The following is a 17,707-nucleotide window of genomic DNA, read 5'->3' as shown; positions in this document are numbered from 1 at the left end:
GGAGGTTCTGGCTCTTAGAGGCCTGTTCTGTCTTCAGGTTTTCCTCTGGAAATTTCTCTATCACTTATGTCAACCAGGACTATCCACTGTCCCCCACTGCTGCCTGCTGTCCTCTCAACTACATGAAATATGCCACCATTAAAAATCCTTCACCTCGAATTTGTCAAGTGCATGTAACTCCATCATGTGTCCCAAAGCAGGTCAGTATTTTGGAAATAAAATAAAAAAACAAAACAAACAAACAAAAAAAAAAACACTTCACTCCACAGATTGGTGACTTACATCCCTTAAAAAAATATATACAAAAGAAAAATGCAGACTTCATCAATGCATTGAGCCTTATTTCCATCACTGTGTATAGTGGCTCTCAGGAAAGGACAGATATTTTATTAGGATTGCATTTGTCAGGCTTCCAAGACAACTGGGAAGTGTGAGTTCCACAAATAAATGGAGGTCATGGACACCCGTGCAAAGTGAGACAAAAACAGAGGTAGATGAGCCAGCCCTTCTGGCATTCTGGCCTCTCCTACTCCTAAGTGATACCACCTAGACAACTAAGGGAATCCTGTGACCTCCTTTCTGGATCACCATCGCAGACATTTATATCAGTTTTCACAGGGAGGAAAGAGGGGTGTCAATGATTTACTATTTGATATCTTTTCCTTTTTTTTCTTTTTTCATTCACGTGTATGAAGGTATAAAAGTTCACAAGACATTGCTTCCTTTTTCATAGCAGACCAGCCCTTAGGAGACATCATTTTCTCTATGAACCCACCCATGCATAATAAAATTTTCTTAAATCCTGCCTGTGGTTTTCATTGCTATGATACTTATAGTATCTGAGAAAAAGACTATTCCATAAAATCATATTGCAAACTACTATAGTAAGAGTACAAACAGCATTACCAGTGCAGCTGGCTACAATCATCTGGGCTTATAGCTCCCTGAAGTCAATTATTCTCAAAACATGAGCTCTGTACTAAGGAAAAGACAACATTGTTTTATTAAAAAATACTCAGCATTAAAAAATAATGCAATACCCACACATCTACAGGATAACCTCCATTAATTATAAACATATTCATTTGTTTGTGTACCTGAACATCCCACTGTTCTATATCTTTTATTTTAACCTTCATAAGAACAGAATCAAATAAAAATTTAAGTAGGCATCTGCTTAATTCCAACTATCTTTGAGTTGCCTACTGAAGACAACATGAATTATTAGGTTGTAGGCACTGACATAAAACTTAAATGACAGGTAAAGAAGACAGAAATAGACTGAGTATTCAAAAGAAGAGGATCCTGAAAGTGGATCAGAAGACAACGATAAGAGGACTGTGAGGACCACAGGAGATCCCAGCTGGCTTCACCGAGGTGACGATAGAATTGGGCTTTAGGACTTGACTATAGTTGGGTGGCTCATTATGTTTGGTGGTTAAAAATCCTACTCAAAGATAGGGAAAAAACCCAAGATTAAAAGTATAGGAAGGGACGTTTAGAACCTAGATACTGCAGAAAATACTCTCAACATTCAATAAATGAAACTACCTTAATTTAAAATATTTCAAAACAAAAAGGTAATGATCAGTAAACATAAACCATGAAAAATATGAGAAAATAATAAGGATGTTTTGTACAGGGTAAGATCAAGAGAAATCATGGATGTTAACTTGTATAGCATTCTTACCTTATAAAGTTCAATATCAGACTAGCCACAGGTCATTAATTCTACTATAAAATAATTTTAATTATGACTTTATAAACACCAGTGAACTCATATTTAGACAGGATGCCATAAGAGAAAAATCAATTCAATGTTTATCAATATCTAGACTTAAAATTATGTTCAGTTTTAAGAATCAATCTTTTTCTTCCTTCATTTATCTCATAGCAGCCCACCCTACCTCTTCCTAGATCCATGTTACTTTTCCCTTTCCCCTTCCTGGCTTTTGGAGTTTATGGATATTCCAAGTATGCTCAGCTCTAAATATGTGTGTTGTTTTTGTTTCTATGTTTTGTTTTGGTAGTTAAACTTGCAAGTAAAATGCTTTTAAATAAAAATCAAAAACAGAGAAAAAAATCCTACTCAAACTAAGTTTGATGACTTTACAAACATGTTTGTTATCTCACAATGGAAATTTAAGAGATTTAAGTTATAGATAGGAGTTTAGAGTAAATTTAGACTTTCATTTTTCATGTGGTGTTCATGATGTACCAGCATCATTCTCCACTAATTGTCTCTGGGTGTGTAAATGGAAGTATGAATGGCTATAGCTCACACTATTACCATTTTAAGAAGAGAAGAGAAGAGAAGAAAAAAGTATCTTTGCTATCATCATTCTTCTATGGAAAATAATGTTTAAACTCCTTGTATAAGTTCCATCATATGATTGAATATTAGATCAAGTACCAGGGCAGAGTGGGTAGGGTTGGAAAAGGCGTTGTTGTTTCTATCACACAGACACACACGCACACACACACACACACAGACACACACACACACACACAAATATTTTGAAGAAAGAGGTATAGATTAAGTAGCTAAAAACATTTGTAGCATAAGGCTGGGTGTGATAAGGTAAAGTGGGGAAATAGAATCACTTACACTGCAGAGGGATATGGAGAATGGACTGCAGGGCGCACTGAAGGTGAATTGAAGAGGTGGAATATTTCTTCTATGTTACAGGAAAGCCCAATGTGTTTAAAAAAACATGATTAGCCGGGCGGTGGTGGCGCACGCCTTTAATCCCAGCACTCGGGAGGCAGAGGCAGGAGGATCTCTGTGAGTTCGAGACCAGCCTGGTCTACAAGAGCTAGTTCCAGGACAGGCTCCAAAGCCACAGAGAAACCCTGTCTCGAAAAAAAAAAAAAAAAAAAAAAACCATGAGATGTGTGTGTGTGTGTGTGTGTGTGTGTGTGTGTGTGTGTGTGTGAGAGAGAGAGAGAGAGAGAGAGAGAGAGAGAGAGAGAGAGAGAGAGAGAGAGAGAGAGAGAGAGAGAGAAAGGGAGAGAGAGAGCTCAAACCAGAAAGAGCATCAGATCCAGGAAAAATATTATCATCTATCATCTAACTAACTTAAAAATGGAAATAAAAGTATTTTCCCATCCATCCTATAAATGGTATTACAAAGAAGAACGAGAAGGATTGGTTATCTTTAAAAAACTTGAAAATACTAACTAAATGCAGGTGCTATTATTCATGATACTGCCATTAAAAATCTTCCGTTCAAGCATACCATCACAAATAACCACTTCTTGCCAAATGCATTCCCTTCCCCTGCACAGGAAATAGAAGAAATAAACAAAATGTCATTGCAAGTTGATAAAAATATTTGAATAATGTCTGATATCAGTTCCTCATTCTAATCCCTCAAGAAAACAAGCCATGAACAGTATGAGAGATTAGTATGCTCTAACGGAGTGTTTTGAGTTTTGGCAATAAACTTGCATGTTATTTAGAGCCAAGATACAGCACTGGAAAGCAAGTTAACCTCTCCATGTCATAAACAACTGGGAAATGTGTACACTTCCTGGGATAATAAATTAATCTATCCCTATCTGTCTTATATTTCCTTTTCTATTCATCCACCAAGACATTAACTGAATATAGTGAGTATAGCCAGTATTGTAGATGAAACTAGCTATCCAACAGAGTGAGGAATCTTGAACATTTCTCTGCTCAAAAAAACTGCACGTCTCCTGTTAAAAGAGCAGTTCTCAGTGACTTGTGTGTGCTGATCCTTTGAAGACAAGCGTTGAGAACAATATGGTTAAATACAACAAAGCAAAGAAAAACACACCTAGAATTCGGGCAGCAACAGAAACTTAGAAATGCCCTGCCTCCCCGCTTCTCTAGAAGCAAACAAAAATTTTTACTTGAGAAAATTACATGAATTTTGAATTATGAGTAATGACTAGAGTTTGATATGAGCATACATTTCTCATCCAACGGGAAAATTTTCTTGTTAAGTCATTACAATTTGAACACTTCATTTTTAAACCTGAATGGAATCCATGACACTTCCATTAGATGGTTCTAGATGGCATTGATAGGACATACAAATGCAGAATACAGAGACTTGCTTTTCCTTTTCCCTCCTACCATTTAATTTTGAAAATATGGCTTAACATTGCACAAACAATGGTTATGATCATCAATGCTCTACATTCTGTGTGTCAGATTAATATGCTCCTATAGATAGTGCATATTGCAAATTCTGCTGAACTTCTGGACTGCTTAGTCATCCAGGCAAAACTTGCCAGTTTTAGTTTTCTATTTTTAAAATACTTCTAATAGTCTTAATTATAACTTGATAGCTCAGGGATGTTGAACTCTAAAGAATAAATAATGTTGAAGTTCTATCATTTTATTGCCAAGTAAACTCCACACTAACTCCACATACTTAAAGTTTTTTCGTCACTCCATTTAATGTTAGGAAGACAAAATTTTTGGCAAGGTAAAGAATTTTATGCTAACAAAAAAATGTTATCGCAAGACTATTGTGAGGTTTGGTGAGATATTTGTGCATGTAAACCTAAATATTAGACCTTGAGCATCAAGATTCCTACACACTGAAAGTTATTTAAGCAAAATCTGAACTTGGGGATACACTCAAGACACCCACTAAATTTATCCAAACTGAGTTCCACCTTGTACATTCGCATTGTTTACAGTCAGCATCAATTCAAACAACTTGCCTACATATTGGTTTGTTTACTTCTGAGCTTATTTTCTCTATTGTGAATACCACAATGATATTGTCAGTCATAGTGTTGGGCTCATTTGAAATAATACATTCCTATTGGAATGAATAAATAAACTGATGTGTTTTCTGGGTGAATCATTTCAGTAAATATTTTATCCACTTAAGTCATAGGCTAGTTTAAGTCTCGACTTAAATAATAAATGCAGTGAAGGATAAGTTCTGTTGAATTTTTGAGTCATCTCAGTTGAAATTTAGACATTTCAAACCACAATTTGTGTGTAAATCTTATCCCAAGGAAATAAGACTTGCTCTTTTTCCTGTGTGGCTTAGTCCTGGAAATTTAATTACAGAGACAAGAAGATGATGAAAGAACAGATGCATGCTCAGAGGAACTGGGTTCATGTGGGCTGGGCTCATTTTGATGGAAGCATCAGCCACCTCCTAGAGCCTCAGCATCATCACCTCCAGCACCCTGAGGAGTTCACATTAGCAGCAGTGCAGAAAAAAAACAACCACATTCATATTTTGAAGAACTGCAGAGGCTGACCCAGCTTTTTAATGCTGTAGGTAAATGTTGAAAAATTGGAGGAGAGAAAGCCTAGGTTACCTAAAGTTCAATATTTATATAATTTTATTGACTGAAGAAAAATATCTAAGTAAACTCAAAAAGGAATCCAGCATGCTAAATTTAGCTAATTTGCAATCACTTTCGGAGACATTTGACCAAATCATTAATCAGAAGGTTTTTCATCTCATCTATATGAGAAGTAACTTGATATTTGTAGCTTTATGTGGCATAGAAACAAGAAAAGACACGATGTAGGAAGTCCTTCTGTATGTGTCGCTTTTGTTGGTTAATGAATAAAGAAAATGCATTGGGCCCATAGCAGAGCAGAACGGAATTAGGCAGGGAAAACTAAACTGAATTCTGGGAGAAAGAAGGTGGAGTCAGAGAGATGCCATGGAGCTGCCAGAGGAGAAAGAGATAAGCCACCAGCTGGAAACTTGCTGGTAGGCCACAAGCCTTGTGGTGGAATATAAAATAATAGAAATGGTTTAATTTGAGATGAGAGTGATCTAGAAATATGCATAAGCTAATAGGCCAAGCAGTGATTTAATTAATATAGTTTCTGAATGATTATTTGGGGTCTGAGCAGCCGGGAACAAACAAGCAGCCTCCTACAACAAGACACAGCTGAAATAGAGAGAGAGAAATGAAACACAGTTTTAGTCCTTTCTGAAGACTAATGAAAACATGTTACTAACACCCAAATTCCTGCTATTTAAAAAAAAAATGATATACCTCTGCCCTTAAGAAGTTAACTAAGGGCCAGGCAGTGGTGGCGCACGCCTTTAATCCCAGCACTCCGGAGGCAGAGGCAGGCGGATCTCTGAGTTCAAGGCCAGCCTGGTCGACAAGAGCTAGCTCCAGGACAGGCTCTAGAAACTACAGGGAAACCCTGTCTCGAAAAACCAAAAAAAAAAAAAAAAAGAAGTTAACTAAGCCTTGACTGTGTATGTATAAAGGAACTTGAAGATGTGGATATAAAATCTGAGATTAGGGATTTGGGACCAATGGCCTAGGCTATGGATGGACAGGCAAAGGGGAAAATTTGTATTTAAAAATAGTTTTTATTAAAATAAATAATGAAGGATAATTTTTTTAAGATTTTTAACATGTCTGATATTTTTTAATGATAGACGATAAAGAGCAAAAATAGAACAAAATATGCTGGGCTGTAGCTCAGTGGTAGAGTGCTTTGAGAGCACGTAGGAAGTCCTGCGTTCAAGACCTACCTGTGCAAAAAATCGGTCAGATAAATGAGAACAAAGGAAATACATGCTAATCCCCGTGATAATGAATTAGATGTGAATTTCTCTGAGTGTTCTAGGAGCCACCTGTCAACACCTTACAACAGTACCAGGAACGTAAAGAGAAAGCTGGGAGCCAGAGTGGTGTCTTTCCAGTAGCAATGATCGCATTTATTTGACGGCTTTTCTACTTTTTCATTTTGCCAAGATAAAGATAGCCTCAGGTGGTGGTTAATTCCTGTCATCTATACTGTTGTTAAGGAAAGGAGAAGAATGATTATTTGAGACCAGCCTGGGCTATAGATACTGAGTTGCTGGCTATTCAGTGATACATGGCATGATCCTGCCCTCTCCACGCAAAAAGAAAAAAAGTACATATATTCACAAGGTCATTTGGGTATTGTAAATGGGGATGGGATACAATCTCTGTCACTTGAAAGAGCAGAAAAATTACTAACCTTATAGACAAACATCAAGGAAAAACCTGTAAATGGCGCTATACAATTAGTACTATAATTCTAGAAAGTTCGAAGTAGCATTTTAAAGAAATCATCGGAAGTTTCATGGAGGGACATATGATCTACCTTTGAAGGGAAGCCCAATATGGGCCTTTGGGAAAGATGTTTCTGGCCTAAGGAAACAAGGATAATACGTTAGGAAAACTGAACTAACTCTCCCCAGAGAAGTGTTTCACATTCACTCAGTAATATTAGAGCTGACCCTTGAGCCTTATGCTTCTTCATCTGATGCCTCCTCAATCTATAACATCAAAAGAGTTATCTAGTGCTATGTGATAAACCAGCACAAAGTCATGTGGACTGTATCTATAACCAATTTCCAGCTCACTGTTAGTGGAAGCTAGCAATATAGACCTGGCTGTGAGGGCTGATTCTTCGGGAAGTTGGATTGGGCCAACTTCCCTTAATGTTGTCTGGGATTACTCTGCAATTTGCCATCAGCCACAGGTCAACTAGAGTCTGGTGAGACAAGGATGGTTCCAACCTGGATAATTCATCACTATTCCCTGTGCCTCCCATCCTCCAGCAGGCTAATCCAGGCCCATTCCCATGACAGCTGGACCAGCATTCAGGAGTCATTAGAAGCCCTGACTCTGCCCTGGCAGGCTGTCACTTGTGTAACATGGGACAAGGCAAGTTCCCAGATTCAAGAGATGGGGAAATGGAATTAACCGCTTGGAGTAGCTGCAGCAAACCCCCAAACAAAGGAGACAGACACAGAAAGCAGTGTTGAATTTGGGGCTATTCTAATCAACCTAGCAGAAAAGTAAAGTAGTTTTAAAAAATTTTAAAAACAGACTATTTTTGTCAGATAGATGCTAGACTTTATTTAGTTCATAAACATATATGATCACATAAATATTTATCACAAACACACAACCATTAAATGCTCTTTATCTCAGCAAATCCACACTGCTCCTGAGTTCATTTCTCAGGAAATTTCCACCAGTCTCTGGCAGAGCTGCACTGGACCAAGCATAGAATTATGTTTTCTTTCTTTCATTCTCTGTCTTTTAACTTATTAACTGCCATCACAATAAGGGACCATCAGTTAATACTAAATTACAAAGGAACTCTTGTGGGATTGCCTATTACAGCTGCCTTGATGCCAAAACTATTCAAAGTGATGAACGTTTTACACTGAATACCAAATACGCTCATAATTATCTTGCCATTTATAGAAAGTGTTGCCAATCTACCTTTGATTCTAAAGAAACAGCCCATCTTTATCCACTTGAAAATAAAATCTTGTGCTCATGAGATCTACACAAAGGCCCTTTCATGTGGGTCAAAAAAGGATGCTTGCCAGTGCCCATTTAATATGTTTTCTCTGAAGTTCCTTATGCTGCCCTGAGGGCCATACACATAGCGATGATGAGCATGTAACTTGCATAGCAAGCTCCCTTCTTCCAAGCCCACATCATAGCACTCAGTGATACTGAACATCCCATAATAAAGCCATATTTTTTGTATGCTTTACACATATAGTCAAGGTATTGCTTTGTGAATAGAGCCCGACAACACAGGCACAGTTTACCAGGGACTTAGCATTTAAACGACTTTCATCTTGACAATGACTGACATGTCTCACTGAGAATATTATATATTTAGAAGATTTTTTGAAGGCTCCATACTTAAGAATCCCATCTCATCCTATTCAGTGAACTTCTGAACTAAGTCTTAAATGTTTAAAGAAGGGTCAGAAAGCCACCCTGCTACAAAAGCCGGCAACTTGCACCCAACTCGAATCACAGAAAAAATTCATGCATAGAATAATTTTACTAACTTTTCTTTCCATTAGAAAAAAATCTTCACTTTTAGCTTTGACTATTTATCCCTGAGATGAGAACTTCTGCTGGAATCAAAGTAGAAGACAAACTCAGGAGGGCATAAGGAACACATCGCCGTTTTCAGAAACTTCGGGAATTTCTTCAACCCATGCTCCTCCGTTTACACTGCAGATTAGGGAAGGCTAGAACCCAATTTCAAATCCAATAACCCCCATCTCGACGTGAGGGATAGTTGACAGGGCGCGCTCATCAAGACGCTGCTTACTGGTGGGAAATGTTCTCAGTGTAATTCAGAGAAGCCATTTGGCAGAAAACGCTCTAGTCAAATTGAAATAGCTGTAGAGGCTTGGTTAGAATGGAGAGACATAATGTATTCTTGTCGTTAGATGAAAAGTAGTGCATTCAAATTAAAGGGGAGAGAGGAAACTCTGGGGTCCAGATCAGAGCCTGCATGGTGACACAGGTGTCTAGATCTTACTTAAAGGTGTTAAAGTGTAGCACGGCTCAGCTGCAAAATTTGTACAGAAACATGGGATCCTGTGCAGGTGCTGGAGATTTGCTCACGATGTGAGCTACAGGTGGTGATAAAGTATGTTGCCTCCAGATAATTCCTTGCTGCTCCAAGAAAGTGGCATTTCTAAATTGATATTTCCATGCACAGGTGGACGTGGCTGATTTTTGTCAAGCCACTGGGCTAGCAATCTCTCAGTTGGGAAACTGGAAACTAATTTTGTCTTATGCTTACAAAACAGCTCAACTTCTCTAGAGTTAAGAAAATGCCCACTGCGAAGGACATAATGAAAGATTTAGGCTTCAGATGGCAAAAGACAAATAAAAAACCTTTTATTTTGACTGTTTAAAAATATTTGAAGAATGAGCCTGCTGGGTAAAGCTCTATAAGTATTTTAAAAATAAAGCAATTCTACCATGTAGAAAATTTTCTAACTAAATAAAGGGAGAAAAAAATCATTGATCTTCTGGGTACTAAGATCAGGAGTTTATACAGATCTTAATTGATTCTTGAAACAATCTATGTTTTACATAACATTTTTCTTGGGGATAAATAACTTATCTAAGTTCTCACAGCAGGTGAATTGAGAGTTTTCATGTTCAGATATTTTGACTCCAAAGCCCATGTTATATACTATCAAATATTTCAGTGTTCCCAGTTAGAATTATTAAAAAATAAACTTTAAATTAATTACCCGTGAATATAAATAAAATGTTATATGGAAAGATTGAAGCATATGTATTAGGGGGCCATTTTTTGCTTTCTTTCTTGAAATTCCTGGCATTAGATGAAGAGACAAGAAGGACTATGCTCAAAACTGCCAGTGCCCCTGGAGCCAAGCAGAATGAGGTGGTTAGCAGCTTCCACATTCAGTAAGCAATGCTTAGTGCCTCTGCTTAGGTAAACCTTCTGGAACTCAGATGAGCTGAAACTTCTCAGTTGACTGATGGGATGGTCTGGGAGGTGTAGCACCCAGATGGGAGAGGAGAAGCTTGAGAGCTTTATTGTTTCTTCTGTAGACTTTATGAAATAGTCTCATTTCATTTTCATTCCAATAGTCTGAGGTACCCCTTTTTTTCTTAAAAAAATATACTTTTATTGATTTTTGAGAATGTCATATATCCATATAGTGTATTTTGATCATATTTACCTTGACTCTTCTCTTAACCTCCCTAGATCCATCTCAATACCCCAATCCCCACAACGTCATGTGTCTGTTTCATTTCTGTGACCCACTGATTCAAATGTAAGCTGCCCTAATATATATATATATATATATATATATATATATATATATATATATGTGTGTGTGTGTGTGTGTGTGTGTGTGTGTGTATGTATAGATGCCCTAAACATGTGTATGTATACATACACAAATAAATATATGAATATATGCAGCTTACATCTATACATTACATATATTACACACATATATCATATATATTATATCGACCACTAAAGCATGGTCAACCTACCACGGCTACACCCTCAAAGTCAAAGAAAATGAACTATCTTTCCCACGCAGGGATCTACTGTAAATAGCTACTCAGCTGGGGTGGGTCATTATTAACTCCTGCCCGCTTCAAGGTGAAATGTTTGTTGACAGACTTGATCTTTTGCAGGTAACCACAGCCACTGTGAGTCATAAACTCATTGGTCCTGAAGTGCCCAGGAGACAACTGTTTCACTTCTGTCTACCCCACCCTCTCTTATTATCTTTCTGCCCCATCTTCTTCTGTCATAGTCCCTCGGTCTTGGAGGGATGGGATATATTCTGATGTGGTTTTTGCTGCTCTGACTAACACTGTAACTGAAACAATTTGAAGAGGAAAGGATTATTTAATCCCACATGCCATGGTTCATCTTTGATGGAAAACTAAGGTAGGAACTGGAGGTAGGAGCTAGGATCAGATACTGAAGCAGAGACTGGAGGAATATTGTCTTTCAGCCTCCTATCTAACATCCACCTGCATAGAGATGGCATCTTCCGCAGTAGGCTGGGTCCTCCTAGATCAATCATTGATCAAGAAAATGTCTCACAAACATGTCCACAGGGCATTCTGATGAGAACAACTCCTCAGCAGAGGAAACTCCCCAAATATGTCAACTTTTCAACCAAAATGAACCGTCACAACATATGATATAGATGCCCCATTTATGGCTGAGGACTACATTGACACTTCTACCCTGCCCTCTGGCCAGTTGTGAGTTTCTGTGTGTACTATTGTCCACTGCACAACAAAACTTCTCTGGTGAGAGCTGAGTGTTGCACCAATCTAGTACCCTATGTTTTCAATTCGTAGTCTATCTGCAAGACTCTAGTCTGCAAATTTGCTTGTTTTGAGGCTTCCTGGTATGCAAGCTCTTGATTTTTAGACTTATTATTTGAACTATCAATTCAACTACAGCTCCCTCGATCCTGTTCTAGATTCCACATTGTGTTTTCACTTACAAACAAATGACTATTCTAACATTCTTTGCTTCCTAGATTATTTTTGTATTTTTCCATGTTTTATATACCAATCCCAGTTCTCCTTCCTCCTTCCCTCCCACTCCCCCTCTTCTGCCCACCCCACTCCCTCATTCACCCCTCAAAGAGGGAAAGGCCTCCCCTGGGAAGTCAACTAAGTCTCTCCCATCACCTAGTTGAGACAGGACCAAGTCCCCCACCCTGCCCTGGCGCCTATGCTGAGCAAGTTAGTCAGTCAAACAACCAAAGCAGCAGTGTTCCCAGACATATTATTAAGGATTTGAAAAGAGTGTTAGTAAGCACACATTCAGTAAGTGAGTATGTAGTTGCTTTATGAAGATCCTTTAGAAGTGATACCAAAAATATTAGTCACTGGCAAAGACATCAAATATCAGAGGAAATAATATGTCTTAAATTGCATCTGTCCTCTTGGCAGCTAATGTCACATTCAATGAGAAATCAGTGAATTAATCAGACACGTTTTCACTGATCCTTCTAAATATTTGTAAATATCTCTTCTTATAATGTGCCTAGTCCATTTTTTTTTGAGATACCAATCACTTAATAACATTTTTTAGTTCTTAAAACTGGAAGTCAGTTCTTACTGTTTTTCTGGTCCCTGCCATTTTAAACTGGTCAAGTGAAAGGCTTGTCCTCATCTAGGGTAGTGTTTGTTTGCTCAATTCTGAACATTTGAAACCTCCTGCTCTGTCCCTTTAGAAGTCTCTCCTTCCTCGATCCTGGTTCCGGTTTACACTCTATGTGAGCATTTCGGTTCTGGTTTACACCCCCAAGCTGTGCAGTTTGCTGTTTATGTTTCTGTCACTCATTTGTTAAATTAAACAATGGCCTTTATTACAGTTCTGCCTTGGTCTTTTATTATCTTTTATTATTGGTTTTAAATTACTACAGTCTAAGAGGCAATCTCTAAGCAGATTCCTTACAATTCTTTCCTTATGTCTTAACGAGCTGCTTGTCCTCTATATCTAGAGTTTCACCTTCCAAATTCAGCCTTGAATATTTAGGCTTTGTGTCATCACCTAACAGAGCTGGGGGTATAGTAAACCCTCAATATGGTGAATTGCTCAGGTGCCTGCTCTTCAGTGTGTGGTTTGACGATAATGTTCAAGGTGTTAACTGCAAGGTTGCACAGGCTTGGTCACATAGTCATGGGCTCAGGACAAACACTTCTTAACTATGACTATGAGACATATTTGCTAGTCTCTTGATAACCAAAGCAAGTCTCATGGCTAAACTCAGACTTCACATCAATAGAGCTTTTCAAAAGCATGGATACCTGTAGGAAGGCAAAAGCCAATTCTGCTCATCTACGAAGCTTCTTTGTATTTGTATTCTTCTTGCTATCTCCCTATTCATTTTCCTGCAAAGCTTCTGTGTTTTTCCTCGTCCTAAGCATACTCTGAACTTTGTCACCCTTAGTCATTAGTTACAGCACTAGACACCCAGAAGTTCATCTTCAAAATATTATTTCATTTGTTTCATTCAGATTTGTCAATTCATAATTTTTAGAAATGATTCCAAAATTATGTAATTTTGAGTAAGTCTATGTATGTGTGTATATACACATATGTGTATACACACACACACACACACACACACACACACATTCTTACACACAATGGGACATGGGGCCAGGCAAACTTTAAAAATGGATTGCAAGCACGTGATATTTCAGTAGTTTGAGGTCCATTCAAACTTTTAGGAGGCTGACTGGTGGTCTATAGGGAATGCTTAAGCTTCAGGTTGCCAGCTCTGAGAATGTGGGCTGCTGCGCTGTTCCCCTGGCTTCATCATTTTCATGTGGCTTTGATTGCTCGTCTACACCGCTGCTCCTTCAACTTCTCCTCAGTCGTCTGTCGATCTTTCCTCTTCGTGTCTAGAGCAATGCTGCGAATTGTTTGAAATTCCCCTTTCTTGTGAGTCTTCCCCTGTTACCGTTACTCTAGTATTCAATACAAACTCTCTCAGATATATAAAGGAATTAAAGTTTCAGATGACTCTCATGTGTATTGACTGACAGATCCTCACACATATCCATCTGTATGAGGAAGAAAGGAGCCTGTGAGTTCTGTGTTTGTCTTAGTGTTCTGTCGTTGTCGCCAAACACACACTGGAGACAAACAGTGTAAGAATTGATTTCTGCTTAGTCTCAGAGGATTCATTAGCCTGTTTCCTGGCTTCATGGCTATGGGCTTTTGGTGAGCAAAACGAATACACAGGAAGGAAGGGTTAACAGTGTAGCAGGTTGCTTACCTCACGACAACTGTATAGCAAAGAGAGAAAGGACAAGGCAGGATAAAATACATCCTGAAAATAAAGCCCCCTCCCCTGTGACCTACTTTTCTATTTTCTTCCCACCTCCTAAAGGCTTCCCCGAGTTCCACTATCAGTATCAAATTAGGACTTTATCAATAGATTCATCAATGGATTAGATACATGTCCACATGATCCAATCACCTTCAAAGAAGCCCATCAACCCGCAATCAAAGCTTCAAACACCTCAGTGACATCTCAGGTTCAAACCATAACACTTCTTTCAATGAGAGATGCAAAAATAAATTCAACTTTCTTGACTGAATCAGCAAATGTCTTCTCAAGCACAGGATCTACCTCAAGTCTTTAATAATTTGTACCGATTACAAGTGCTTTTGTTGTTAAAAAAAATAGGAGGAAATTAGAAAGACATTAATATAGCCTTTTGCTTCAAAATTGTATTGGTCTACCTTGCAATATATCATCTTTACTGTGAAAAATAAATCAGTCACAGAAAGTTCATCACAAATAAATTCCTATGCAGGAAAATGCATTCAAGTGTTGGTATTAGTCTATGAAGTGTGGAAGGGAATGGGTGCTTCTATTTGGATTCAAATGTCTCTGTTATTTTAATAGGTTATAATAATACATTTTCATATCCCTGTTTTTAAATATGTTTTTCTGTCCACTGACAAGAGAACAAGCCATTTCCTATCCCAGACACTTGCAGCATTGTATTCAAGTCCTAAGAATCATATTATGGATTTAATAAATTATACAAACAACTTTAAAAGACTTCTGTTTACTCAAAGAGCTGTCTATTAGGCTGAAAGGGAACATGATTTAAGAAAATGCAGAGCGTGCATTTTCTTGGCCCATGTTTTCATACAAGAGAAGAGCAGAAAACACTTCTGGATGCCACGCCCTAACCAGTCTGCTTGTTTTCCTAGCTAGATTGATATTTCCTGGAGTGTTTACAGTGAGCATTACATACTGATAATCCAACATTGCACAAGAAGTTGTTGGAAGACAAGCATCCGGTGGTCCACACCAGAACTGCCTGAAAAAGAAAACTCACCCAGCAATGTTAAAGACACATGGATGAGTTGTTCTTACTCACCTTCCATGCACCGATGGTTCAAGTATTACTTTGGAACCTAATATTGAGTCTTAATCTCAACGAACGCTGCCTGAATAGTTAGAAAACAGGTGAATTAAAGATAGGATATATTTCTTCCAGTAACTAAGTCAGGTACAGCAGTGTTTTGATGGCCCCTGTTGGGCATGCTGATGCGGTGGCTTTTATGAATTGGAGACACATATGCTGTGTGTGCTATAGAAACCCTAGTTTAGAGTCTTCCATGTTTCCTTTCAATAATGTTATCTGTGCACTCTAATACAATGCCTGTTGTGGAGCAAGGGAGGGGGGCTTCATGTTTCTAGAACCCCCACTCAGCCTGCTTTTCTTTTGAAACTTTTCTATGTACTTATAGTTTATTCAAGTATTTTTAATCTAGATTTATTTCAGCAGATATATCCCTTTTGTGATTTCTTTAAATTAATGCAATTATGTTTAAATTAAAAGTACTCCCATAGGATAAAGTTATTAAAAGGAATTTTTTTACCCCTCTGTTATTTCTATATTTATAAATGACTCAAAGCCTCCTAGATTCTTGAGAATGCCTAAGACCTAACAACTAAAACTTAGAGAGGAATTTGCTTTAAATAATAGCTCCCTAGGTTTTTCAGTGATGTTTAAAACAGTAATGGATAAATGTTAGGAGAAAAAGAGACATACAAAGAACAAAGTGTGATCTCTCCACAGCACTTAGAGATCTCAGGGTACAGTTTTGGAAGTTTCCATAAGTGGGAGTCGTTCTAGTCAATGGGGATTAGCCTGGTTTACAGATCTGGAGCATTGTAGAGAGTAGCAACCAAGCATCATCATGTGAAAGAAGGTAGTGGAGACAGAACAGGCATGATCCTTTGGATCGTTTCTGCTCTAGCTGTGGCAGCTTCTTGTTTGAATAACCTTGCCAGTAGGATACAGCTGAAGTCTAGTTTCTGCTCCTCAGACATGGTCCCAGATATCGTAGAGTATGCTAAGTGTGTGTTCTGGTTCCCATGCCTAACTATAAATTGTTCGTCTCCCTTATGTAATTCTAAAAAGTAATGAATTAAAGAAAGTTGATTATAGATACATGAAGAATACAAAAAACATAATTCTTTATTGATTATTTAGGAATTTCACATCATGTATCCCAATTCTGCTCACTTCCCAGTCTCTCCATATCCACCGTTCACTCTTGCAACTTTCTCTCCAAATTAATTAAAAACAAAACCAAACAAATACTACCTACCCTGCTCCTCCATATTTCCAATACCTCTTCATTCTTCATTCATCCTAGTGGCATCTGGAGTTGTGATGTGTCACCAAGCATCTCCCTCTGTCCAATCAGCCCCACCTGCAAAATGTTCATTGTAATGAGTCGCTGGTCTGGTTCAAGGCTCTGACACAGCATTGTTACTGGACCTTCACCCAAACTCCTCTTGGATATCCTGCTATTGCCCAGAGTCATGGAGATCCATTTCCGAAGGGCCAGTCCCTTCACATGCTCCAGCAGGTTATAGATGGAATAGATGTTAAAGTGGGCCAACCTAAGGTCCTGGAAGTGGGTCTAGATTGTATCTGAGCTGGTGGGACTAGGCCACTGGGACCTCCCCCTTAGGCTAAGGGCAGAGTCAGCCTTCCCACACACATGTTGAGGGGCGGGGCCATTTCTCCAGACACTCAGAAATTTTTAAAAGTGCCTGTAAATTTATATATCTTAAAAATAATTTTTAAGTTTTAATCGTGAGTTTTGAGCGTCTCCTGTACCTTTCTGAGTATCTCTGTGTACTTTATTTTGCTGACTAGACACATAGAGAGGTAGAGGGATCTTAGTTGTATTTTAAGCAAGGAGAAAAATATGACATTTAAAAAAAGAATCCTCAACCTATGAGTATTTTTTCCATCCCAGTTTCATTAAATTATGTGATTTCTAATTTTTTTTTTATTTTCAATGTTCTAAATTCAACCTCCAGAGAATTAGCGTTAAATCTGTAACCCTGAAATGCTCTCTAGTGGCTGGCATGGGAGTTCACAGTCCCACACACTTGTGCTTATTAAGTAACCCCAAGGAAATATTTGTTTACTGATTCTTGCCTTTCCGCTAAAATTTCCTTCGGAAATCATTTCATATTTCTATATTCTCTATTAGCCCTTCATTCACTGTGTTGCTCTTGCTTCTTGTCATAATTATCTGTAATGCTGAGTCAATTTTGAAAGTAAGCTCAGACTTGCCCTAGAGGTGGCAGAATTTCTGTGGTGGGTAAGTAGAATGATTGCTTTATCTAACTTTATAAAGAGTAAAGGCTCTGAGATGAAAGGAGCTATATAAATGTAAAGCTGTCATTTTAAATTGCCATTACCGTCGGAAAGCCTCAAGAGAAACATTACTGAGATCCGGCGTATGCACCATATTAGATTGCTTAATATCATTAAAGCCTGTGCGGCAAATGAAAATACCAATTTCCTCTTATGTGTAGCTCATGTTCAAGGCTGCGTATCCAAAGCCAGCCTG

The sequence above is a fragment of the Arvicola amphibius genome, chromosome 7 (assembly GCF_903992535.2).
Source record: "Arvicola amphibius chromosome 7, mArvAmp1.2, whole genome shotgun sequence".
Lineage (NCBI taxonomy): Eukaryota > Metazoa > Chordata > Mammalia > Rodentia > Cricetidae > Arvicola > Arvicola amphibius.
This window is presented reverse-complemented; position numbering follows the sequence as displayed.